Below are 27,685 nucleotides of genomic sequence, written 5' to 3'. Positions count from 1 at the left end.
TAGGAGGCTACGTACTCAACCCACAAAAAGGACATACCTGAAGCAACACACTGGGCCCCACAGGATATCTGCTACATAAGTCCACTCTACCAAGAGAGGGAAAGGCAGCAGCTTTACCTAATACATAGAAACAAACACAGGGAAGCAGCTGAAAGAAGGAGACAAAGAAACATGTCCCTAATAAAAGAAAAGAACAAAACCTTACACACACACAAATTAAATAAATAAATAAATAAATAAATAAATAAATAAATAAATAAATAAATCTAAGCAAATGGAGATGAGCAATCTATCAGATGAAGAGTTGAAAACACTGGTTATAAGCATTCTCAATGATCTCAGTGAGAACTTCAACAAAGAGATAGAAAACATAAAATGAATCAGTAAGAAATGAAGAATGCTATAACTAAAATGGAGAATATATAATAGGGAATCAAAAGAAGGTTAGATAAAGCATAAATGATTTTCCTTTATTGATTAAGGTATTACAAATGTGTCCTTATCCCTCCATTGTCCGCACACCCTCCCAATCCTGCCCTCACCCTCATCCCCTGTTGTCTGCATCCATTGCTTATGTTTATATGCATGCATACAAGTCCTTTGGTTGATCTCTCCCCCTTTTACCCCCACCCACCCTTACCTTTCCTCTGGGGTTTGAGCATCTGATCAATACTTCTCTGTTTCTGGATCTATTTTTGTTAACTGGTTTATGTTGCTCATTATAATCCACAAATGAGTGAAATCCTGTGATATTTATCTTTCTCTGACTGACTTATTTCACTTAGCATAATGTTCTCCAGCTCCATCCATGCTGTTGCAAATGGTAGGAGTTCCTACCTTTTTACATCAGCATAGTATTCCATTGTGTAGATGAACCAGTTTTTTAATCCACTTATCTGCTGAAGGGCACTTAGGCTAATTCCAAATCTTAGCTATTGTATATTGTGCTGCTATGAATAGGGTTGCATATATCCTTTCTGACTGGTGTTTCTAGTTTCTTGGGATATATTCCTAGAAGTGGGATCACTGGGTCAAATGGAAGTTTCATTTTTATTTTTTTGAGGAAACTCCATACTGTTCTCCACAGTGGCTACACCAGTCTGCATTCCCACCAGCTGTCCACAAGGGTTCCTTTTTCTCCTCATCCTTGCAAGCACTTGTCATTTTTTGATTTGTTGATGATAGCCATTCTGACAGGTGTGAGATGGTACCTCATCGTCATTTTGATTTGCATCTGTCGGATGATTAGTGACTGAGCATGTTTTCATATGTCTCTTGGCCTTCCTTATGTATTCTTTCGAAAAGTATCTATTTAGGTCCATCGCCCATTTTATTGATTGGGTTGTTTGTCTTCCTTTTGTTCAGTTGCATGAGTTCCCTGTAAATGTTGGAGATTGAACCCTTACTGGAGATATCATTGGCAAATATGATCTCTCATGCAGTGGCAAATATGATCTCCCTTGCAGTGGATTTTCTTGTTGTTTTCTTGATGGTTTCTTTTGCTGTGCAGAATCTTTTTTATTTTTATGTAGTCCCATTTGTTTATTTTCTATTTAGTTTCCATTGCCCTAGGAGCTGTATCGGGGAAGAAATTGTTTTGGCATATATCTGAGATTTTGTTGCCTGTGGATTCCTCTAATATTTTTATGGTTTCTCATCTTACGTTTAAGTCCTTTACCCATTTTGAGTTTATTTTTTGTATGGTGTAAGTTGGTGGTCTAGTTTCATTTTTTTGCAAGTATATCTCCAGTTTTCCCAACACCATTTATTGAAGAGACTGTCTTGACTCCATTGTATGTTCATGCCTCCTTGTTGAATATTAATTGAGTATAGTGGTTTAGGTCAATTTCTGGGTTCTCTATTCTATTCCATTGGTCTATATATCTGTTCTTGTGCCAGTGCCAGGATGTTTTGAGAACAGTGGCTTTGTAATACATCTTAATATCTGGTATGAGATCCCTCCTACTTTGTTTTTCTTTCTCAAGATCACTGCAGTCATTCGGGGTCTTTTTTTTATTCCAGATGAATTTTTTGGAGAGTTCTTTCTAGATCTGTGAAATATGCTGTTGGTATTTTAATGGGGAGTGCATTGAATCTATATGTTGATTCTACCAATCCATTAACACGGTATGTTCTTCCATCTGTTTATGTCTTCTTCTATCTCTTTTTACAATATCCTATAGTTTTCTGAGTAGAGGTCTTTTACCTTCTTAGTTAAGTTTATTCCTAGGTATCTTAATTTTAATGGTGCAATGGTAAATGGGATTGTTTTTTAATCTCTCTTTCTATAAGTTCACTCTTGGTGTATAAAAATTCCATAGATTCCTTGGCGTTAATTTTGCATCCTGCTACATTGCCGAATTCATTTATTAAGTCTAATAATTTTTTGAGGGAGTCTTTAGGGTTTGCTATGTACAGTATCATGTCATCTGAGAATAATGACAATTTTACATCTTTTTTTTCCAATTTGAATGCCTTTTATTTCTTCTTCTTGTATAATGGCTATAGCTAGCACTTCCAGTACTGTGTTGAACAGGAGTGGTGGAAGCTAGCATCACTGTCTTGTCCCTGATCTTAGGGGAAATGGTTTTAGTTTTTGCCCGTTGAGTATGATGTTGGCTGTATATTTGTCATATAAGGCTTTTATTATGTTGAGGTATGATCCTTCTATCCCCACTTTGCTGAGCATTTTTATCATAAAAGGGTGTTGGACTTTGTCAAATGCCTTTTCTGCATCAATTGATATGAATATGTGATTTTGTCTCTCACTTGGTTTATGTAAGCATAAATGATTTAGAAGACAAGGACACAGAAAACATGCAATCAGAAAAGCAAAATGTAAATATATATATAAATGAGGATAGTTTAAGGGGCCTCTTTGACAAGCTCAAACATACCAACATTCACATTATAGGGGTGCCAGAAGGAGAAGAGAAAAAAACAAGGAATTAAAGAACTATTTTTGAGGAAATAATGACAAAGAATTCCCTAACTTGGCAAAAGAAATAGACATACAATCTCAGAAAGTGCAGATAGTCTCAAACAAGATGAACCCAAAGAGGCCCACATCAAGACACATAATTAAAATGCCAAAAGTTAAAGACTAAACAAGAATCCTAAAAGCAGCAAGAGGAAAACAAATAGTTACTGATAAGGGAGCTCCCATAAGACTGTCAGCTGATTTCTCAACAAAAATTTTGCAGGCCAGAAAGGAGTGAAAAGAAATATTCAAAGCGATGAAAAGCAAGGACCTACAATCAAGATTACTCTACACCTCAAAGCTATCTTTCAGAATTGAGAGTCAGATAAAGAGCTTCCCAGACAAGGAAAAGCTAAAGGAGTTCATCACCACCAAATCAGAATTATAAGAAATTTTAAAGAAACTTCATTAAGAAGGGGGAAATATAAAAATATGAATAATAAAATGAGAATAATTACATTATCAACAATTACTTTAAATGTAAATGCATTAATTGCTCCAATCAAAAGATGTAGGATGGAGAGATCCAAGATGGCAGCCAATGGGACTGCAGGCTGTAAGATACTGTGTGAGTGAGAGAGCGAAAGGAGAGTGTGTGGACGTGCAGGGAGTGTCTGTATTTGTGAGTGAGTGACAGTTATATTCTACAGGACTGTTGGGCACTGGCAGACCAGGTTCTCCTGGCTGGGCAGCCTCTACTACCACTGAAATCTCTCTCAGAATGGCTGGCTCTGCCACAGAGACTGCACCATCTTAAAGGGGAGAGCAGCTGTGATCAGAAGCCCAGACTTACCTTCAACCGGGAGACTTCAGATATCTCCCAGGACCCTACAGTCACAATGCCCACGGACCAGCTGCCTCAACTGTGAACCCACAAACACTGATACTACAGCCTTCCTGGCCACAGGCACCTAAAAAAGTTTGTCCAGGGGGAGACAAGGTCGTGGCTGAATATGCGGACAGGTCCTGTGCCTTCTCACAGAACAGAGAGAGGCAACAGCTAAATCAAATAACATCTACCTGGAATTGGCGAATTAAACAAAGCTGGTGAGGCAATAAATGGACAGAAAGGTCAGAGATCACTTGGAAAGAGGTGAGATCTGAGATCCAGGCTGGAGGGAGAAACGCATGCAGCAGGGGCTAGAGTCTCAGAAGGTCTCCACCAAATCTGCAGCCCTTGGGGTCAGTGTAGCCCTTGAATGTAGAAGCAGGCCCACAGGGATGCTGGCAGAGGGGGACTCTAGATCTAAGCCCACAACCATGGGAGACTGTGCCCAGAAAGGCAGCCTGAAGTTCTCTACCGGCCATGCAGTGCTGGGGGAGAAAGATGCGAATCAGCGCAGTTCCTTTGTCTTTTTAACTTCCTTGCTTTTGCTTGCTAAACCCAGTACGAAGGATCTTTTTATTAAAAACACTCACTGAGACTGCAGGGGAAAGTTGTTTTTGTGGAAACTGGGGATCAGAATAGGTATAGATAAGCAGGAAACCAGCTCTGGGACAGTCTGTCCCTCCAACCCAGTCTTAAGTGTGGCAGGGAAAGAAGAGTCTAATCACTGGGTTAGGGGCCATTTGGTCCCTGAAACTAATACAGAAACACCGCCACCCACGGGCTATTTCAGAAACAGACACTTGTGTAAATACAACTAAAGGCAGCCAGAGAAACAATGTGAACAGAGAGATCCTGCCTGCTTGAAAACAAGGTTGTGGCTTATGACACAGAGGAGTGGTGGATTGCAGGGAATTTCAACACTGTGCTGACTACCTGACAGGAAACAAACATGCCAGGCAGAATAGTAGAGAGGGGTCTTAAACCAGCCCCCATGGGTCATTGAAGCCCACCTGAAGCAAACAACCTCCACTACTTCACTTTTTTATTTTTTATCTTTTACTTAAGAAACTAATTTTTTTTTCTCACTTTATTTTACTTTTTTATTATACTAGAGGCCCAGTGCATAGAATTAATGCACAGGGGCAGAGGGAGGGCCTGTACCCTCTCACAATCTGGGACCACTCGGGGGATGTCCGACTGCTGGCAGTTGGACATCTCTCTTACAATCCGGGACCTCTGGCTCCTAACTCCTCGCCTGCCTGCCTGATCGCCCCTAACTACTCACTTGTCTGCCTGATCACCCCTAACCACTCACCTTTCTGCCTGATTGCCCCTAACTGCCTCTGCCTCAGCCCCTGCTGCAGCAGCTTCGTCTGGAAGGACATCCAGAATGATGTCCGAAAGTTTGTTTGGCTATCTGGTCTAATTAGCATATAATGCTTTTATTATCATAGATGGTGTCTGGAGAGCTGAATGTCTTCCAATTCTAGACTCAGAAGTGGGGAGTGTGCACGCTGCCATGGTTTTTGACTTTAATCTAGTGGCAGCTCATGGGGTGTCCTGGCAGGAGCATGTGGGGTGTCCTCATGGGAGTGTTGGGTGTCCCAGCAGGAGTGCGTTTTAGATTAAACATGGTTTGCATCTGGTTGTTTTCTATCTCGGTGCACACAGGACAGATGCATTGTCCTGTCCTCGGCTCTGCTCTGACCACAGGGAGAGCTCCTCAGAGACAGGGAGGACCTCCCCATGTTTCTCTGTAGGGCCTGGCTTGGGGCTGACACCCCGTGGGCTCCAGAAATGTTTCCTGAGGGGGTCAATAGAAGGGCGCTGAGAACATTTTACCTAGCTCCATGTGGACAGCAGCATCTGAAAGGGAGCACAGGTTTAAAAAGGATGCTTTTCTGGGCATACAATGACTATTTTGTTTGTTTAGTTTAGTTTGAGTTGCTTTCCTTTTCTACTGAGTGAACCTCTAAAGCTCTTAATGGATATTAGGCAAATTAATGCAATGCTGGGGGAGCCAGGAGAACAGCTCAGCTCTCATGGGTGCCAGTCTCAAGGGTGTTGGGTGCCAGTCTCTGGGTGTTGGTTACCTGTCTCTGGGTGGCAGGTGCCAGTCTCTGGGACTTGGTGAGAGTGTGAAGAGCTCAGCTGTGAGCACAGCTACCCTCTGGTCTCAGCTCAGTGCATGGCTGAGGAGTGAGGACCAGGCTGGTCTTAGCAGTGGTTTGAACGTGGCCCTGATTGAGGAGGAGGGCGCTCTCTCTGCCACGTGGGAGCTGCTCTCAGTGCCCGTCATCCAGCATTGCTACATGATTGTGCAGGTAAGTCAGTGAGGCACAGAGTGGACTGGCCTACCCCACCCAGCGGTGGGTGCCTGCAGGCAGTTCCCCTGGAGCCAGGCACTGTTGAGGTAGGGCCGTGGGAACTCAGAGGCGGTAGCACATGGTGTGGGGACGACGAGTGTTTGTGCTGTTTGCTCGGGTACATGGGCTTCATGTGTTCCACTCCCACCAAGGAACATGTGTTGTTCTGGGTTCTTTGCATCCCTTATTTCTAACCTTTCTCACAAACTTGCAAGACTGGTATCATTATTCCAGGTTTAGGGTCAAACAGGCGGAGACTCTGAGGGGCTGGATCAGGGGCCCGAAGGCGGCAGCTAGGGATGAAGGGCCACCCGTTCACATCCGGTCGGCTTCGCTTCCCAGCCCTGTGTACACCGGGTGGGCAGCTGAGTGCTGCTGTGTGTGGCTCTTTACCCAGAGGTGTGGGCGTCCCAGTCTGCTGCTTTCAGGGGTGCTGAGCCTGGACTGTCAGCCACATCGCCTGGTCCTTGCTGTGGAGGGAGGCCCTGAGCCCGCCTCCCTGCATCTAGGTGGGCCAGTGTGAAGTGGCGCCTGGAGCTGATTTCCTGGCCCATGCCCCCTGGCAGGCCACCCCCCAATGTCACCCAGCACAGTGAGTGTTTACAATCCCAGGGACACTCATTAAGCTTCCCATGAGCACCTGGTTCTGCACCAGGGAAGTTCTGAGGGTGCCTGGCAGGCGGAGTGTGAGGGCGCTGGTGGGAGGGGCTGCTCCCCTTCCTCCTGGGCCGCTTCTGTCTCCTCATGGCTTAGTTGTTCCAGTTACAAATGGAGATAAAGCTATCATTTAAACCAGGGCTGCCCCCTTGCTCCTGCCCCACCCTTCCTTCCTCCATCCCTGCACTGGCCCAGCCGCCTGGCTCCACCCCTCCCCCATAGCAGAGCCCCTCAACTCAGGCTCTGGCCCCGCCCATCCCACAGGGAGAAGCACGCACAGTTTCTTGCAGACAGGGAGCAGCTGTGGAGTAGGGAGGTGGCGGTTTTTCCAGAGGAGGGTGTTTGTGCTTTAAAGCTGACGCTCTCTGTCCACCTCCCAGCAGTGAAGGCTGAGGGTTGCTGCAGGTGCCAAAGTCCTTGTTGAAGTCTCCACTCTGGAGCCTTTCACTGTGGTGAGTCCACATCCTAGGAGGCTGTGCAGTGGAGGCACCACGTTCCTTTCAGAAGAAACTGAGGATCGATTGGAGCCTGCCAGCTGCAGGGAGGGACCAGGAGGTCAGCCTTTTGCCTGCTCACCAGTCCCCAGTCCCACTCCACTGCCACCAGCCTGGTTCCGCTTGGTTCCCCATTGGCCATCCAGCGATGGGAGCCTGGGGGCAGGGTGGGAGGTGGCGGTCGGGGGGAGGGACCTAGAGGTGCTCCATGCACTTCCTGGTATTTGGTCATCCCATCCCATCATAAGACCCTAGGCTATTATTAGTATAGATTTTTATTTTTATTATTATTACTATTATTTTACCTTTTTGAAGTTTTATTTATTTTATTTTTTATTTATTTTATTTTATTTTTGGATTAGTGTTCTACATTCTATTTTTATTTTAGCATTATTTTAATATATCTCAATCTTTCTTTATGCCAACACTCTCTTCCTCACTTTTTCCCTTTTTCACCTGTTTCTCTGACCCTGTTCCTGCTTTAGTTTTTCTCTATCCTTTCCTTTTATTCCCTGTTAAAAATTGATCTTGGGAAAAAATGGCGACGGAATAGAGTCGGGTTTGGAGTCTGTTCCTGGGGCGGAGAGTCGGAGCAGCAGAGGCTCGCAGAGGGAGTGTATGTGGGCAAGCCAAGGGACAGCTAAACTCCAGGAGAAGGCGGGGGAGTGCTGGGCAGTGTTCCTCTGACCGCGCAGCACCCACAGGGGCTGGGTCCCCTCCTGGAGCTGCGGGCTCGCCGGGCGCCTCGCCATCTTGCAAGGAAAGGAGGATTTTAGTGGAAACCTGACTTTCCGCGACAACTGCAAACACTGAACTGCTGGGAGCACCAGACCACCGGTCCCCTATCAGCGCAAACATTCGGATTCAAAGAAACTCTTCACTGCACCACGGAAAGGTCAGATTTCGCCTGAAATGAGGGGCGGTTTCTAATCCCCGCGGTGGGTGAGGGAAGCGCTGGGTGAGGGAAGCGTGTGGGTGAGGGAAGCGCTGGGTGAGGGAAGCGCGGCAGCCGCAGGACCGGCAGGAGCCGGGAGGTCTGTGCCTAGAAAAATCGGCGGCAGTTGGGGAGGTCTGTGCCTAGAAAAATCGGCGGCAGTTGGAACTGCCGTGATCCGTGAATGAGGAGGCGGGTCTTCTGAGCTGCTAACAGAAGTGACCTCTTGAAAGCAACTCATTTTAATCTGACGAGGAGGGTCAGACTAAGAATTTTCAAAGGAGTGCAGGCTCCTCAGCCTGGTGCACAGACCCACGGTCCGCACACTTGGGCTCTTTCCGACTCTGATTGCTAAGCCCCATACAGAGGTAAACCCAGGTGGAAACCCTGAAAGACTGCAGGGGGAAGGTGTTTTTTCGGAACCTTGGGACCAGAGCTGCGTGTGACCATCAGAGAGGCAGCTCTGAGGCGCACACCTCCACAAACCGGTAGTGAGTGCCATAGAGGGGAAAAAAAAAAAAAAAGAGCTAGAGAGGCTCGGAAGTCAATTCAGAAACACTGCCACCCAGGGGCTGAAACGCTAATTGTCTCTGGTGTAATCAAAAATAAATACGAGAAATTAAGACACGGCTGGCTTAAAAAGCAGGACTGGCTTCCAACACTGAGGAGCCCTGGAATGAAGCTGAACTGAAATACCGCCCAGACTGGGAAAAAGGCGTACCAAACAGAATAATAGAGGAAGTGAATGACAGCCGCTACTGCACATTTTAGTCCTCCTATTTTTTAATTTTTAATTCTTTTTTCAATTTTTAAATTTTTTATTCTCATATTTTTTATTTTCATTTTTTGCATCTTTTACTTAAGAAACTAATTTTTTTTCTTTTTCCTCACTCGATTTTCACCTTTTTAATTATTACATTTTTATTTTCAATCAGCACTATTATTACTATTATTTTACTTTTTTTTTTCTTTTTTTAATGTCATTTGATTTTCTCTTTCTTTTATTTTTGGATTAGTGTCCTACATTCGATTTGCATCTTTCCCTTACAATCGCTTTACCCTATCTCAAAGCTAACATTATGCCATCACTCTCCTCCTAACCTTTCCCCCTTGGTCCCCAGTTTATCTTAACCCTTTCTGGCTTTAGATTTTCCCTACTTTTTCAGTTTACTCCCTGCTAAAACTTCACCCTACTTATATATCTAATTCCCAACCCCCTGCTCCAAATCCATACAAACCTCTCTCTACACTACCTTAAAAAAATTATTTTTCTCTCGGGCCTTTTGTTGTTGTTTGCTTGAATGTTGATCAGATTGAATTTTTATGCTTTTTTATGAGATTGTTTTGATTATTCTTTTTGTTGGTTTGGTTGGTTCTTTTGATTGCTTTGTTTTTGTTTGTTTTTTACTTTTGCTTTCCCTTGCCTCACTTGATATTAGCTGCTGTTGCAGTTTGTATTAATCTCCAGGCTCGTGTTGCTGGAATTTGCTGGGAATAGTGGTTGTTCTAGTGGAGTTTACTCCCCATATATATAGTTTGTTCCCCTTTTCTCTCTTAGTATCATTCTTGTCTCTCTTACTTTTTTTTCTTTTCTTTTTCTTCTCTGTTATTTCTTTTTCTTTTCTTTCTTTATGCTCTTTTCCCAAGTTCAGATTCACACTCTTTGTTTTTTGTGTTTTTTTTTTCGTTGTTGTTCTTTCTTTTTACTCTCCCTCTTCCACTCCTATTCCCTAATTTGTCTTTCTCTGGTGGTTACCTTTATTGGAGGTTATTAATATCGTGAATACAATTCTGTTCAGTGCCTTGTCTGTTGTGCCTGGTTGTGTTGTATTTTATACCTTTAAATCAACGCCAGAGAGAGAAATCTATATAACCAGACATCCGGAGAAGAGAGACCATGAGGAGACAAAGAAACAGTCCCCACAGGAAAGAGAAGCAGGCATCACCAGAAAAGGAAGTAAACGATTTAGAGGCAAACAACCTATCAGAGAAAGAATTCAGAGAAATGGTCATAAAATGGCTGAAAAGGATGGAAGACAAATTCGACAATATGAGTAAGAACCAAGAAGAAATGAAGAAGAACCAAGAAGAAATGAAAAATGACATCGCTGCTGTAAAGAACTCAATAGAAAGCATCAAGAGTAGACTAGATGAAGCAGAGGACCGCATAAGTGAGCTAGAAGACAAGATGGAAAAAAATACCCAATTACAACAGCTTCTAGAAACAAAAATTAGAAAGATTGAGGAGAGCGTAAGGGAACTTCGGGACAATACAAAACAAAACAACATCAGGATAATAGGGGTGCCAGAAGGAAAGGAAACTGAGCAAGGAATAGAAAACCTGTTTGAAGAAATAATAACAGAAAACTTCCCTGATATAGGGAAGAAAAAACCCACACAAATCCAAGAAGCTCACAGAGTTCCAAGCAAAATGAACCCCAAAAGACCGACGCCAAGGCACATTATAGTTAAGTTGGCAAACACCAACGACAAAGTAAGAATCTTACAAGCGGCCAGAGAGAGACAGACAGTTACATACAAAGGAACCCCCATCAGACTAGCAACTGATTTCTCAACAGAAACTCATCAGGCCAGAAGGGAATGGAATGAAATATACCAAGTCATGCAAAGGAAGGGTCTAAATCCAAGAATACTGTACCCAGCAAGGCTATCAATCAAAATTGAAGGTGAAATCAGGAGCTTCACAGACAAAAAAGGACTAAGGGAGTTTATCACCACCAAACCAGCAATGCAAGAAATACTAAAGGGTCTGCTGTAAAAAAAAAAAAGAAAGAAAGAAATAGGAAGCAAAGAAGGAACACAGGGGTAAAGAATAAAAATGGCGTCAAACAAGTACCTATCAATAATAACTTTAAATGTAAATGGATTGAATGCCCCAATCAAAAGACACAGGGTAACAGACTGGATAAGACAACAAAACCCAGATATCTGCTGTCTACAGGAAACCCACCTCAAAAAAAAGGATGCATACAGACTGAGAGTAAAGGGATGGAAAAAGGTTTTCCAGGCAAATGGAAATGAAAAAAAAGCGGGGGTTGCAATACTTATATCTGACAAATTAGATCTCAAAGTGAAGGACATAACAAGAGATAATGAAGGCCACTTCATAATACTAAAGGGAGAAATCCAACAAGAAGAAATAACTCTGGTAAACATATATGCACCCAATACAGGAGCACCAAGATACATTAAAAAACTCCTGGAAGATATCAAAGGAGAGATTGACAGTAATACAATCATAGTAGGAGACTTCAATACCCCACTATCACCATTGGACAAATCCTCTAAACAAAAAATCAGCAAAGAAACATCAAACCTAAATGACTCACTAGACCAGATGGAATTAATCGACATCTTCAGAACATTTCACCCCAAAGCCACAGAATATACATTCTTCTCAAGTGCACATGGGTCATTTTCAAAGATAGACCATATGTTAGGACATAGGCAAAGTCTCTCCAAATTCAAGAAGATAGAAATCATATCAAGTATCTTCTCAGATCACAGTGGCATAAAACTGGAAATCAACTACAATAAAAACAACCCAAAGAAATCAAACACTTGGATACTAAACAGCATGCTATTAAACCATGACTGGGTTACCAAAGACATCAAGGAAGAAATAAAAAACACCATGGCAACAAACGACAATGAAAACACAACAATCCAAAATCTATGGGACACAGCGAAAGCAGTCCTGAGAGGGAAGTTCATAGCTCTACAAGCCTACTGCAAAAAACAAGAAACAATGGTAATACATTACCTAACCCAACAACTCAAAGAGTTAGAGAGAGAGCAACAAGATAAGCCCAGTGTAAGCAGAAGGAAAGAAATAATAAAGATCAGAGCAGAGATAAACGACATAGAGACCAAAGAAACAATACAAAAGATCAACAAAACCAAGAGCTGGTTCTTTGAAAGGATAAACAAGATTGATGGACCTCTAGCCAGGCTCACCAAGAAGCAAAGAGAGAGGACCCAAATAAACAAAATCAGAAATGAAAGAGGTGAAATAACAACAGATCCCGACGAAATACAAAGGATTGTTACAAAATACTACGAACAACTCTACTCCAACAAACTGGACAACCTAGAGGAAATCGACATATTCCTAGAAAAATACAACCTTCCAAAACTCAATCAGGAAGATTCTAAACAGCTCAACATGCCAGTAACTATGGAAGAAATTGAAGCAGTCATCAAAAAGCTTCCGGCAAACAAAAGCCCGGGGCCAGATGGCTTCACAGGAGAGTTTTACCAAACTTTCAAGGAAGAACTAAAACCTATCCTCCTCAGACTATTCCAAAAAATTCAAGAGGAAGGAACACTTCCAGGCTCCTTCTATGAAGCCAGCATCACCCTAATACCAAAACCAGATAAAGACAACTCAATGAAAGAGAATTACAGGCCAATATCCCTCATGAACATTGATGCCAAAATCCTCAACAAAATTCTAGCAAATCGGCTCCAGCAGTACATCAGAAAGATCATACACCATGACCAAGTAGGATTTATCCCAGGAATGCAAGGGTGGTACAATATCCGCAAATCAATAAACGTGATACATCACATAAACAAATTGAGAGATAAAAATCACATAGTCATATCAATTGATGCAGAAAAAGCATTTGACAAAATCCAACACCCTTTCTTGATAAAAACTTTCAACAAGGTGGGAATAGAAGGCTCATACCTCAACATAATAAAAGCTATTTATGATAAACCCACAGCAAACATCATACTCAATGGGCAAAAACTAAAACCATTTCCCCTAAGAATAGGAACAAGACAGGGATGCCCACTCTCACCACTCCTGTTTGACATAGTACTGGAAGTATTAGCTATCGCAATTAGGCAAGAAGAAGAAATAAGAGGCATCCAAATTGGAAAAGAAGAAGTGAAGCTGTCCTTATTTGCAGATGACATGATATTGTACATAAAAAACCCAAAAGATTCCATCAAAAAACTAATAGACCTAATAAATGAATTCGGCAATGTAGCGGGATACAAAATTAACGCCAAGAAATCTATGGCTTTTCTATACACCAATAATGAACTTACAGAAAGAGAGACTAAAAAAGCAATCCCATTTACCATCGCACCAAAAAAATTAAGATACCTAGGAATAAACTTAACTAAGGAGGTAAAAGACCTATACGCAGAAAACTACAGGACACTGAAAAAAGAGATAGAGGAAGACGTAAACAGATGGAAGAACATACCATGTTCCTGGATTGGTAGAATCAACATCATTAAAATGTCCATACTACCCAAAGCAATCTACAGATTCAATGCACTCCCCATCAAAATACCAACAGCATATTTCACAGACCTAGAAAGAACTCTCCAAAAATTCATCTGGAATAAAAAAAGACCCCGACTAGCCTCAGCAATCCTCAGAAAGAAGAATAAAGTAGGTGGGATCTCAATACCAGATTTCAAGCTGTATTACAAAGCCACTGTTCTCAAAACAGCCTGGTACTGGCACAAGAACAGACATATTGATCAATGGAACAGAATAGAGAACCCAGATATCGACCCAAACCACTATGCTCAATTAATATTTGACAAAGGAGGCAAGAACATACAATGGAGTCAAGACAGTCTCTTCAATAAATGGTGTTGGGAAAACTGGACAGATACATGCAAAAAAATGAAACTAGATCACCAACTTACACCATACACAAAAATAAACTCAAAATGGATACAGGACTTAAACCTAAGACGGGAAACCATAAAAATACTAGAGGAATCCACAGGCAACAAAATATCAGACATATGCCACAAGAACTTCTTCACTGACACTGCCCCTAGGGCAATGGAAGCTAAAGAGAAAATTAACAAATGGGACTACATCAAAATAAAAAGCTTTTTTACAGCAAAAGAAACCATCAACAAAACAACAAGAAAGCCCACTGCATGGGAAAACATATTTGCAAATGCTATCACTGATAAAGGTTTAATCTCCAACATCTACAGGCAGCTTATGCAACTCAATAAGAGGAAGATAAATGATCCAATAAAAAAATGGGCAACAGACCTAAACAGAATATTTTCAAAAGAAGACAGAAGGAAGGCCAAGAGACACATGAAAACATGTTCAAAGTCACTTATTATCCGAGAGATGCAAATCAAAACAACAATGAGGTACCATCTCACACCTGTCAGAATGGCTATCATCAACAAATCAACAAACAACAAGTGTTGGCGAGGATGCGGAGAAAAAGGAACCCTCGTGCACTGCTGGTGGGAATGCAGACTGGTGCAGCCACTGTGGAGAACAGTATGGAGTTTCCTCAAAAAACTGAAAATGGAACTCCCATTTGACCCAGTAATCCCACTCCTGGGAATATATCCGAAGAAACTAGAAACACCAATCAGAAAGGATATATGCACCACTATGTTCATAGCAGCACAATTTACAATAGCTAAGATCTGGAAACAGCCTAGGTGCCCATCAGCAGATGACTGGATCGGAAAACTGTGGTACATCTACACAATGCAATACTATGCTGCCATAAAAAAGAAGGAATTCTCATCATTTGCAGCAACCTGGATGGAATTGGAGAACATTATGCTAAGTGAAATAAGCCAGTCAATGAAAGAACAATACCACATGATCTCACTCATTTAGGGATAGTAAAGAACATTATAAAGTGGTGAACAAAAAGATAGATACAGAGACAGTAAAGCATCAAACAGACTTTCAAATTACAGGGGGAAAGTTTGGGAAAGGTGGGGGAGTTTTGAAATCAAACGAAGGACTTGTATGCTTGCAGATAAGCATAAACAATGGACGCAAAACTCTGGGGGGGGGAGGGCATGTGTGGGTGTAGGGTGGGGGGGTAATAGTAAGATATGTACACAAATAATACCTCAATAAAAATATTAAAAAAAATTGATCTTATTCATATATCTAATGTCCTCTCCCCTGTTCCAAGTCCATGCACACTTCTTGTTTCTCTTTCTTCAATAGCCAATGTTTGTTTCCTTTTTTTCTCTCTTCCTTTCTGTCTTGTGGTGGTTGTTTCTTTGATTGTTTTCTTCTGTTTTTTTTTGTCTTTCTTTTTTATTCTTCTGTTTTTCCTCACCTCACTTGTTCTCTTCTTCTAATAATAGCTTAATTAGTTTCAATTATCAAATCAGGCCTATCTATTCTCTATTCTCCTTTTCCAAAAATAGATGAATATTAGATAGATAGATTAAAGAAACTGAAAAATTTACATATATATATATATATATATATATATATATATATATATATATAATCCTTTATATACATATGTTAATATATAAGTGTTTTTTTTCTTTCTTTCTTTAGTATTGGGTTTTTTACTTTTCATCATAAACACTCATTCTCTATCTACCTCCTGTACACTGAATTGTGGCTATTTCAACATTCATTCAATTCTTTTGACCTTACCTTCTGGAAATAAGCTCTACTTCTTCAGATACACCTTCCCTCCTTTTCTGGGTGTTTGTTGTTTGCATTTCTTGGATTAGTTATTGGTTTTTTGGAGTTTTTGCCCCATATACATATATTTCCACCTTCTTTATTCTTCTCTTTCTTTTCTCTCTTACATTTTTTCTTTTCACAATATCATTATTGCACTCTTTCTCTCCCCTAATTCTCTCTTCTATGGTGGTCACATTTATTTGGGGTTATTGGTATCATGAATAGATTTGTGTTTGGTGCTCTCTGTGTTGTGTCTTGTCGTGTTGTATTTTGTGCTTTTAAGTCAATACGGTAGAGAGAGAGCTACATAACCAGACACCCTGTGAGGAGTGAGCATGGAGAGACAAAGAAACAGCCCCCATACCAAAGAAAAGGAGGAATCACTGGAAAAGGAAGTAAACAAAATGGAGGCAAGCAATTTGTTAGAGAGAGAATTCAGAGCAATGGTCATAAGGACACTAAAAGGATGGAAGGCAAATTCCACAACATATGCAAGAGCCAATAGAAAATGAAGAAGAACCAAGGAGATATAAAGAATTACATCACTGCAATAAAGAACACTACAGAAAGCATCAACAGTAGACTAGAAGAAGCAGAGGACTGCATCAGTGAGCTAGAAGACAAGGTGGGAAAAAATGCCCAAGATGACTACCAACTGGAAAAAAAAAAAACTAAACTAAAAAATAGGAGGAGAGCCTAAGGGAACTTTGGCACAACATGAAATGAAACCACATCCACATCATCGGGGTACCCGAAGAAGAGGAAACTGAGCAAGGAATAGAAAACCACTCACACAAGTCCAAGAAGCAAGCAGAATCCCAAACAAAATGAACCCCAAAAAGACTGACACCAAGACACATTATAATTAAATTGGAAAACACCAATGACAAAATAAAAATCTTAAAGGCTGCCAGAGAGAGACAGAAAGGAACCTACAAGGGATATTCCATCAGACTATCAACTTATTTGTCAACAGAAACACATCAGGCCAGAAAGGAATGGAATGAAATATACAAAGGAAAGCAAAGCAAGGGTCTGAATCCAAGAATACTATACCCAGCAAGGCTATCAATCAAAATTGAAGTTGAAATCAGGAGCTTCACATAAAAAAGGACTGAGGGAGTTTATTACCACCAAACCAGCAATGCAAGAAATGCTAAAGGGTCTGCTGTAAAAAGAAGAAATAAGAAGGGAAGAAGGAAACAGGCATAAAGAATAAAAATGGTGACAAACAAGTACCTAGCAATAATAAATTTAAATGTAAAGAGATTAAATGTCCCAATCAAAAGACACAGGTTAACTGAATGGATAAGAAAACATGATCTATATAACTACTGTCAACAGAGACCCTACTCAGAAAAAAATGACTTACACAGACTAATAGTGAAGTGATGGAAAATGGTTTTTCAGGCGAATGAAAATGAAAAATAAAGCTGGTTTAGTAGTACTTAGATTTGCAAAATAAGACCTCAAAGTGGAGGCCATAACAAGAAATAAGGAAGGACACATCATAATACTAAAGGGAGAAATTCAAGAAGAGGATATAACTCTGGTAAACATATATGCACCCAATACAGAAGCACACAAATACATAAAAATTCTGCAAGACATCAAGGGAGAGATTGACAGGAATACAGTCATAGCAGGGGACTTTAATACCCCACTAACACCACAGAATAAACCCTCTAAACAAAAAAATCAGCAAAGAAACAGCAATCCTAAATAACTCACTAGATCAGATGCAATTAATTGACATCTTCAGAACATTTCATCCCAAAGCCACAGAATATACTTTCTTCTCAAGTGCACAGGGTCATTTTCAAAGATAGACCACATAATGGAACACAGGCAACGTCTCTTCGAATTCAATAAGATAGAAATTATATCACATCTTGAAGGGGAGAGTGATTGTTAGAAGCCTATGCATCCCTGGAATCTACAACAACAACACCCAGGGAACAGCTGTGAATCCAGGAATACCGGACCTCAAGCAGCATGAATATGCAGACTCAGATGAGCTCTGCGCCTTCACAGAAAAGTCAGATTTCACCTAGGAAAAGGAGAGGGAGAACTGCATAACCAGACACCTGGAGGAAAGAAATCATGGGGAGACAAAGAAACAGCCTGCATATGAAAGAAAAGCAGGTGTCACCAAAAAAAGGAAGTAAACGTAATGGATGCAAGCAATATGTCAGAGAAAGAATTGAGAGAAATGGTCATAAGGTCACTGAAAAGAATTGAAGACAAGTACAATAATATGTGTAAGAACCAAGAGGAAATGAAGAAGAACAAAGAAGAAATGAAAAATGATATCACTACTATAAAGAACTCAATAGAAAGCATCAACAGTAGACTAAAAGAAGCAGAGGACCACATCAGTGAACTAGAACACAAGGTAGGAAAAATACCCAAGCAGAGCAGCATCTAGTAAAAAAACTTAAAAAACAAGAGGAGAGCCTAAGGGAAATTTGGGACAACACGAAATGAAACAACATCTGCAAAATAGGGGTGCCAGAAGGAGAGGAAACTGAGCAAGGAATAGAAAACCTGTTTGAAGAAATAAAGACAGAAAACTACCCTGATATAGAAAAGAAAAAACCCACATAAATCCAAGAAGCTCACAGAGTCCCAAGCAAAATGAACCCCAAAAGACCAATGCCAAGGCACATTATAATTAAATTGGCAAACACCAACGACAAAGAATCTTAAAAGCAGCCAGAGAGAGACAGAAAGTTTCCTACAAAGGATCCCCCATCAGACTAGCGACTGATTTCTCAACAGAAAACATCAGGCAAGAAGGGAATGGAATGAATTATACAAAGTCATGCAAAGGAAGGGTCTGAATCCAAGAATACTGTACCCAGAAAGGTTATCAATCAAAATTGAGGGTGAAATCAGGAGCTTCACAGACAAAAAAGGACTAAGGGAGTTTATTACCACCAAACCAGCAATGCAAGAAATGCTAAAGGGTCTGCTGTAAAAAGAAGAAATAGGAAGCGAAGAAGGAACACAGGGGTATAGAATAAAAATGGCAACAAACAAGTACCTATCAATAATAACTTTAAATATAAATTGATTAAATGCCCTAATTCAAAGACATAGGGTAGCTGAGTGGATAAGAAAACATGAACCATATATCTGCTGTCTACAGAAAACTCACCTCAGAAAAAAAGGACTCACACAGACTGATGGCAAAGGGATGGAAAATTGTTTTTCAGGCGAATGGAAATAAAAAAAAAGCTGGGGTAGCAATAGTTATATCTGACAAATTAGATCTCAAAGTGAAGGACGTAAAAAGAGATAAGGAAGGCCACTTCATAATACTAAAGGGAGAAATCCAACAAGAAGAAATAACACTGGTAAACATATATGCACCCAATACAGGAGCACCCAAATACATAAAAAAATCTTCTGGAGGATATCAAAGGAGAGATTGACAGGAATTTAGTCATAGCAGGGGACTTTAATACCCCACTATCACCATTGGACAAATCCTCTAAACAAATAATCAGCAAAGAAACATCAATCCTAAATGACTCACTAGTTCAGATGAAATTAATTGACATCTTCAGAACATTTCACCCCAAAGCCACAGAATATACATTTTTCTCAAATGCACATGGGTCATTTTCAAAGATAGACCATATATTGGGTCACAGGCAAAGTCTCTTCAAATTCAAGAAGATTCACAGATGACATGATACTATACATAGAAAAACCCAAAGACTCCATCAAAAAACTACTAGACCTAATAAATGAATTTGGCAATGTAGCAGGATACAGAATTAATGCCCAGAAATATATGGCCTTTTTATACACCAATAATGAACTCACAGAAAGAGAAATGAAAAAAATATCCCATTTACCATTGCACCAAAAATGTTAAGATACCTAGGAATAAACTTAACCAAGGATGTAAAAGACCTGTACTCAGAAAACTATAGGACATTGAAAAAAGAGATAGAGGAAGACATAAACAAATGGAAGAACATACCATGTTCATGGATTGGTAGAATCAACATCATTAAAATGTCCATACTACCCAAAGAAATCTATAGATTCAATGCAATACCTATTAAAATACCAATGGCATATTTCAAAGTTCTAGAACACACTCTTCAAAAATTTATCTGGAACAAATAAGACCCCGAATAGCCACAGCTGTCCTGAGAAAGAAGAACAAAGTTGGATGGATCACAATACCATATACCAAACTATATTACCAAGCCATGGTCCTCAAAACTGTCTGGTACTGGCATAAGAACAGACATATAGACCAGTGGAACAGAATAGAGGACCCAGAAATGGACCCAAGCCATTATATTCAATTAATATTTGACAAAGGAGACAAGAGCATACAATGGAGTCAAAACAGCCTCTTTAGCAAATGGTGCTGGGAAATTTGGTCTGATATAAGTAAAAAAAATCAAACTAGATCACCAACTTACACCATACACTAAAACAAACTCAAAATGGCTAAAGGACTTGAATGTAAGACGGGAAACCATAAAAATCCTACAAGACTCCATAGGCAGCAAAATTGCAGACATATGTCATAGCAATATCTTTACAGACGCAGATCCTAGGGCAAGAGAGACTAAAGGGAAAATAAACAAATGGGACTACATCAAAATAAAAAGCTTCTGCACAGCAAGAGAAACTATCAACAAAACAACAAGAAAGCCACTGCAGGGGAGAACATATTTGTCAATGTTATCTCCAATAAGGGTTTAATATCCAAAATTTACAGGGAACTCATAAAACTTAACAAAAGAAAGATAAACATCACAATTAAAAAAATGGTCAAAAGACCTAAATATACACTTTTCGAAAGAGGACATTCAGAAAGCCAAAAGACACATGAAAACATGCTCAAAGTCACTAATCATCCAACAGATGCAAATCAAAATGACAATGAGGCACCACCTCACACCTCAATCAGGAAGAATAAAAAAAAAACCTTAATAGGCTGATAACTACCAAAGAAATTGAAGCAGTGATCAAAAGTCTTCTAGCCAACAAAAGCCCTGTCAGAATGGCTATCATCAACAAATCAACAAATGACAAGTGCTGGAGAGGATGTGGAGAAAAAGGAACCCTTCTTCACTGCTGGTGGGAATGCAGACTGGTGCAGCCATTGTGGAAAATAATATGGCATTTCCTCAAAAATTTAAAAATAGAAATGCCATTAGACCCAGTAATACCACTTCTAGGAATATGTCCCAAGAGACTAGAAACACCAATCAGAAAGGATATATGCACCCCTATGTTCATAGCAGCACAATTTACAATAGCTAAGATTTGGAAACAGCCTAAGTGCCCATCAGCAGATGTGTGGATTGGAAAACCATGGTACGTCTACACAATGGAATACTATGCTGCTATAAAAAAGAAGGAATTCTTACCATTGCAGCAGCATGGATGGAACTGGAGAGCATTATGCTAAGTGAAGTAAGCCAGGCAGTGAAAGAAAAATACCATATGATCTCACTCATTTGTGGATAATAAAGAACATTATAACCTGATGAACAAAAAGATAGATATAGAGGCAGAGAAGCATCAAACAGATTGCCAAATTACAGCGGAAAGCCTGGGAAGTGTTGGGTGGGTGTTAAGAGATCAACCGAAGTACTTGTATGCATGCATGTAAGCATAACCAATGGACACAGGACACTGGTGGGGTGGGGTGAGGGCATGTGCTGGGGGGAAGGGGAAGCTAAGGGAAGGTCGATGGGGAAAAAAAAAGGAGACATATGTACTACTTTTTGTAATACTTTAAACAATAAAAAATAATTAAAAAATAAAAAATTTAAAAAAAGAAATCATATCAAGCATCTTTGATCACAATGGCATAAAATTAGAAGTCAACTACAATAAAAACAATGAAAAAAATCAAACACTTAGAGTCTAAATAGCATGCTAATTAACAATGATTGTGTTACCACAGAGTTCAAACAAGAAATAAAAAAGCATCCTGGCAACAAACGACAATGAAAACACAACAATCCAAAACCTATGGGACACAGTGAAAGCAGTCTTGAGAAGGAAGTTCATAGATCTACAGGCCTACCCCAAAAAACAAGAACAAAAATGGCAATAAATTCTCTAACCCTACAACTCAAAGAGTTAGAAGGAGAGCAACAAGAAAAGCCCAGCATAAGTATAGGGAAGCAAATAATAAAGATCAGAGCAGAAATAAACAACATAGAGACACACACAAAATAAACAATACAAAAGATTAACAAAATTAAGAGCTTGTTCTTTGAAAGGATAAACAAGATTGAGGAACCTCTAGCCTGTCTCATCAAGAAGCAAAGAAAAAGGACCCAAATCAACAAAATCAGAAAGGAAAGAGGTGAAGTAACAACTGACCCCACAGAAATACAAAGGGATATGAAAAAATACTTTGAACAACTCTATTCCAACAAAATGGACAATCTAGATGAAATGGACATATTCTTAGAAAAATAAAAACTCCCAAAACTCAATAAGGAAGAATAAAAAGAAAACCTTAATAGGCTGATAACTACCAAAGAAATTGAAGCAGTGATCAAAAGTCTTCTAGCCAACAAAAGCCCTGGTCCAGTCAGCTTTATAGGGGAGTTCTACCAAGCATTCAAAATAGAACTAAAACCTATCCTCCTCAGACTATTCCAAAAAATTTAACTCTGCATTCGCTTGCTTTTTTCTTGATTCCTTTATTCTAATGCTAAGCGTGTAGAGTCACACTCGACATCCGAGTGCAAAAGGTTAAGAGAGAGGCACACTGCTAAGCTATTTATCTGAAGACAGCATTACCCTAATTCCAAAACCAGAAAAAGACACCACAAATAAAGAGAACTACAAGCCAATATCCTTGATGAACATAGATGCTGAAACCCTCAACAAAATTCTAGCAAATCGGATCCAGCATTACATTAGAAAGATCATACACCATGACCAAGTGGGATTTATTCCGGGGATGCAAGGATAATACAATATCGTCACATCAATAAATGTGATCCATCTCTTAAACATATTGACAGACAAAAATCACAATCATATCAATCGATGCAGAAAAAGCATTTGACAAAATCCAACAGACTTTCATGACAAAAGATGTAGGGTGGCCCTGACCAGAGTGGCACAGATGATGGAAGCATTGTCCCACAAAACAAAAGGTGGCATGTTTGATTCCCTGCCAGGGCACATACCCAGGTTGCGCATTCAATTCCTCAGTCAGGGTGCATGAGGCAGGCAACCAGTCAATGTTTCTCTCTCACATTAATGATTCTCTCTCTCTCTCTCTCTCTCTCTCTCTCTCTCTCTCTCTCTCTCTCTCTCTCTTCTTCCCTCTCCCTTTCTCTCTTTAAAATCAATTTAAAAGAGACATAGGGTGGCTAAATGGATAACAAGACCCTTATATATGCTGCCTATGACAGTCTCAAAAGATACACACAGGCTGAAAGTAAAGGGATAGGAAAAAGATATTTAATGGAAATAAAAACAATTTTTTTTAAAAGGTGGGATAGCAATACTTATACCAGACAACACAGACTTTAAAAACAAAGACTATAACAAGATATAAAGAAGGACCCAGCAATTCCACTTCTCATTATTTATACAAAGAAACCCAAAACACTAAGTTTTAAAGACACATGCACTCCTATGTTCACTGCATAGGAGTAGCCAAGATAGGGAAGCAACCTAAGTGTCCATCAATAGATGAATAGATAAAGAAGTAGTAGTACATATATGCACTGGAATATAACTTAGCCATAAAAAGAATGCCACCTTACCATCAATATCAACATGGATAGATGCAGAAGGTATTATATACTAAGTGAAATAACTCAAAGAAAGACAAGTAACATATGATTTCACTTATCTGTAGAATGTGAAAAGCCAGATAAATGAACAAACAAAACAGAAACAAATGCATAGATACAGAGAATAATTTGATGGTTTCCAGATGGCAGGGGCTTTTGAGGATGGGTGAAAAAGTTGAAGGGATTAAGAAGTAAAAATTGGTAGTTATAAAATAGTTATGGGGACATAAAATATAGCATGGGGAATATAGTCAATAATATTGTGATAATGTATGGTGTCAGATGGATACTAGATTTATTGGGGTGATCACTTTGTAAGTTATATAAATGTGTAATCACTATGTTGTACACTTGAAACTATTGTAATATTTTATGTCAACTGTAATTGAAAAATAAAAATTATTTTTTAATTATTTTCAAAACTAAGGACAGCATAATTATGCAAACATATTCATCTCCCAACAATAATACAACATAAAGCAACTACCTAGTGATCCAACATTTTGCTTAATGAGTAGACAAATTAGTAAAAAATCAGAAAATAATTAAAGCAAATTTTCTTATGTAAATTAATTATGGCCAATTTTTGTTACCCAAGCATATTTTAATTCATGGACATTTATAACTACTTGAGGCCTGTTGCACAAATCTGGCCTAGCCTGATCGGGGCTGATTGGGATGGGGCCAGCCGTGGGCAGGGCTGTGGGTGGATGACCAGCTGGCCTCACCCCCAATCATGGTGGTGGGGGCCGATTGGGGGTGGAGCCAGCGAGGGGGCGGAGCCGCCGGTGGTTGGCTGGCTGGCCACACCCCCTGGTTGGGGGGACAATTTGCATATTAGCCTTTTATTATAGAGGGTAGCCTGTGCATCTTTCCCATAGTGACACCAATATTTGTGAATTACATTTGCTGAAACTAACATAAACTGAGTTACCATGTTTTGTTTTAAAACACAAGTCCTATGCCTCCATACTGCCCAAGGTGATTGTAGTTTCAGCCCCAGCTAGGAGCCTGGAGCTTATTGGCCCAACTAAAAACAAACACTATCAAAAGCTGCTACAGCCACTTATGTGTGGAGTTTATTTTATATATTATAATTTTAACTAGAGGCCCAGTGCATGAAATTCATTCATGGGTAGGGTCCCTAGGCCTGACCGGCGATCAGGGCCAATCAGGTTCCCCACCTCCCCACCTCCCTGCCTCCTCCTTCCCTCACCACTCATGCACCACCACCAGGAGGTTCCTGCCTCCTGGCCTCCCCACCTCCTCCTTCCCCCGTTCCCTCAGTGCCCCGCCACAGCCACTAGTTGCCCACCGTGTTCCACGCCACCCCCTGGTGGTCAGCACATGTCATAGTGAGCGATCGAACTCCCGGTCTCCTGGTCAAACTCCCAAGGGGAAAATTAGCATATTAGCCCTTTATTGTATAAGATGTGCAGTGAAAAAATGTTCCAAGCAAATATACACAAACAGGTGGTATGTTTACCAGTGTCCGAGTATTATCCTCATCATCCCATAGATGAGCCTTAATGAGCCTTTTGCTCATTAAGAATCCCCAGGTTGCCTGCCAGCATGGCTCAGTGGTTGTGAGTTAAGCTATGAATTAGGAGGTCACAGTTCCTTTCCTAGTCAGGGCACATGTTGTGGGCACGATCCCCAGTGCAGAGTGTGCAGGAGGCAACCAATCAATGATGCTCTCTCATCACTGATGTTTCTCTCTCTCTCTCCCCCTCCCTTCCTCTCTGAAATCAATAAAAGTATATTTTAAAATATCATCATCATCATCATCCACAGTAAATCACTTGGAGGTGAACTGAGTCTGTCCAGGGACTCCAAAATGGCACAAATATTTAAAAACAAGAATCCTCAGGCCACATCCTTCCAAACTCTCACTAAGAACCCATCCTTCACTTGTATAGAGAGGACCTGCTATATGTAACATTATGTACTATGATTTCATGATTTTTTATATATACCATCTCTTCTGGTTGGTTGTTTCTCCCGACAGTTGTCTCTATAAAGTGTAAGCACATATTTGGAAATAAAACAGGTATAAAAGCCACTATCTTTATACTTGGAAGATTCTTAGAGAACAGAATGATTGAAATTAGAATATATTAAGCTGATACCATGAAAGATCCATGAATCATGTGACTATAAAACATTTTCACATTTATTCATTCAAATAGAAAGCATAAATATCAGCACAGATTATAATAGTAGTCACAGCTACCTTTATGAAATGTTTACCATGAACTAGCACTGTGGTGTAGTCTACATTTGTCACTGCATTTAAACTTCATAACCATCCTGAGGCAAAAGTCTTATCCATTCTTAAAAATCAGAAAACCAATACATAGAAAGATGAAATATCTTGCTCTAGGATTCTGGTGACACAACTATAAGCCACATAACTAGAATTTGAGACCCCAGAACTGGTGGCCCATTTGACAACCTAATAGTTATCACCATCATCATCACTTTCTATTTGCAAGTTGCCAGAAATGAAAAGTGTTTCTGTTTTTCAAGAATCCCAGAGACAGGGAATAAAATAAAGGTTTACCCAAACTAAAACTGTTGATTGGATCCTCTTTCATAAAGTCTATAAGAAAGGCAGTAAGAATCTATTGACTTATGCCTCTGCCTTGGAAGCTCACCAGAATGTGCAACATGTTATAGATTAACAATCCACATAAAAAAGGACCCAAGAAACACATATTAAAAACTTCATTGCATCACAAATACGTATCCCACTAACATGTTGCCAGGAAAAAACATGCTATCCCATTAACATGTTGCCAGGAAAAAACAGAAAGATGAAAAGCAATGAGTTTCCTCACAGGTAAGGAACAGAGCTTGAATAAAGTGAAGCTGTTATTCAATCTGTTTTTCAGTTTAGTGTGGAAGCACACACCCATTCTCCTTCCCACCAAAAGAATGAGGATGATAAAAACCAAAGGCCCCTAGCATTGAGGGACACTAAGGTTCTAACATGCTAAACAGCAAATGGAGAAAGCAAAGGAAAGATTGTAGTGCAATGAAGAAGAGGTACTATGATTCTCATCCAGGGGGAAGCCACATTAAATCTAGGAAATACCAGTACTCCAAAATAAGAGTGACAGTTTGCTGTAGCAATTGCCAGGATAGACTTAGCTAGTCCTGGAGATGGTCTTGAAGTGCCAAAAAGCAAATTCATCTAACAAATATTAAACGTGCCATAATCTGGGTTGTTGTTGTTTTAAGTCAATTGTTATGGCACTTGACAGTTAGTGTTGGATCCCTGCATCTATTGGTCCTGTAAAACAGTCACAGTCTCTGGCTAACTAATAAACAAGTTGCATCTGAGGGGATAGTAGCTTGCCCATGGTTATTCACCTGGTAAATAGAAGACTCAAGAAATTCAACACTTAAATCTAAATATATCTGACAGGTTATCTGCACTGTGCCTTGTCAGTACATAGTGAACCAGTATTCAAGTAATTCTAGTCTTCTAGCAGTAGGTAGAGGTAGTGGGTCAAGTAAAGCTGCAGGAACAGTTCTCTAACTCCTTAGTCAGATACTCCACGTAGCCTTGCATTTACTGTGTCTTTACATATATACTCTGCCCTCTGATCATCTATATTCTGTGAGACTGCTGGTTTCCCATATCATCTCTTCTGCTCTTGTTAATCATGGGGGATTATTGAAGGTAAAGAAAAGCTCTATGCTAGAAAAAGTCTACAGGAGACACTCTACATGCGCATATGGTCATCAACACTTCACAACACTCACCAATTCCTCTTCAGCCAGTCAGACTTTGAAGCAAGTCAAAGGAGACTTTTTTAGGTGTTTGTGGGGTTTTTTTGTTGTTGGTTGTTGTTTTTTGTTTTTTTTTTTTTAGGTTTTACTGAGAACCAAAGTCTCCCTAGTTCTTCCTAAATCAGAAAGTACTGGCCTTTCTACACAGGCCAGGAATATTAGCAACATCTGGGAGCTTGTTAAGTATGCAGAACATAAGCCCTCCAGGCTTACTGAATCAGAATGGTCTTCTTCCATATGCCCAGGTGTAACAGATTGGTAGGCACAGCAAAGTTTGAAATTAATATTCAGGATCATTAGAAAAAAAGGACATACTGCTCTATGAAGAGGCTTGTATAAGTG

At 40.1% G+C, this 27,685-nt stretch overlaps 1 pseudogene; it reads left to right on the top strand.

Annotated features, from left to right (window-relative positions):
- Positions 1 to 5,851: 5,851 nt before the first annotated feature.
- Positions 5,852 to 27,685, top strand: part of LOC103303965 (argininosuccinate synthase-like) — a 125,605-nt pseudogene continuing 103,771 nt past the window's right edge.

The sequence above is a fragment of the Eptesicus fuscus genome, chromosome 3 (genome assembly GCF_027574615.1).
Source record: "Eptesicus fuscus isolate TK198812 chromosome 3, DD_ASM_mEF_20220401, whole genome shotgun sequence".
Lineage (NCBI taxonomy): Eukaryota > Metazoa > Chordata > Mammalia > Chiroptera > Vespertilionidae > Eptesicus > Eptesicus fuscus.
This window is presented reverse-complemented; position numbering and strand designations above follow the sequence as displayed.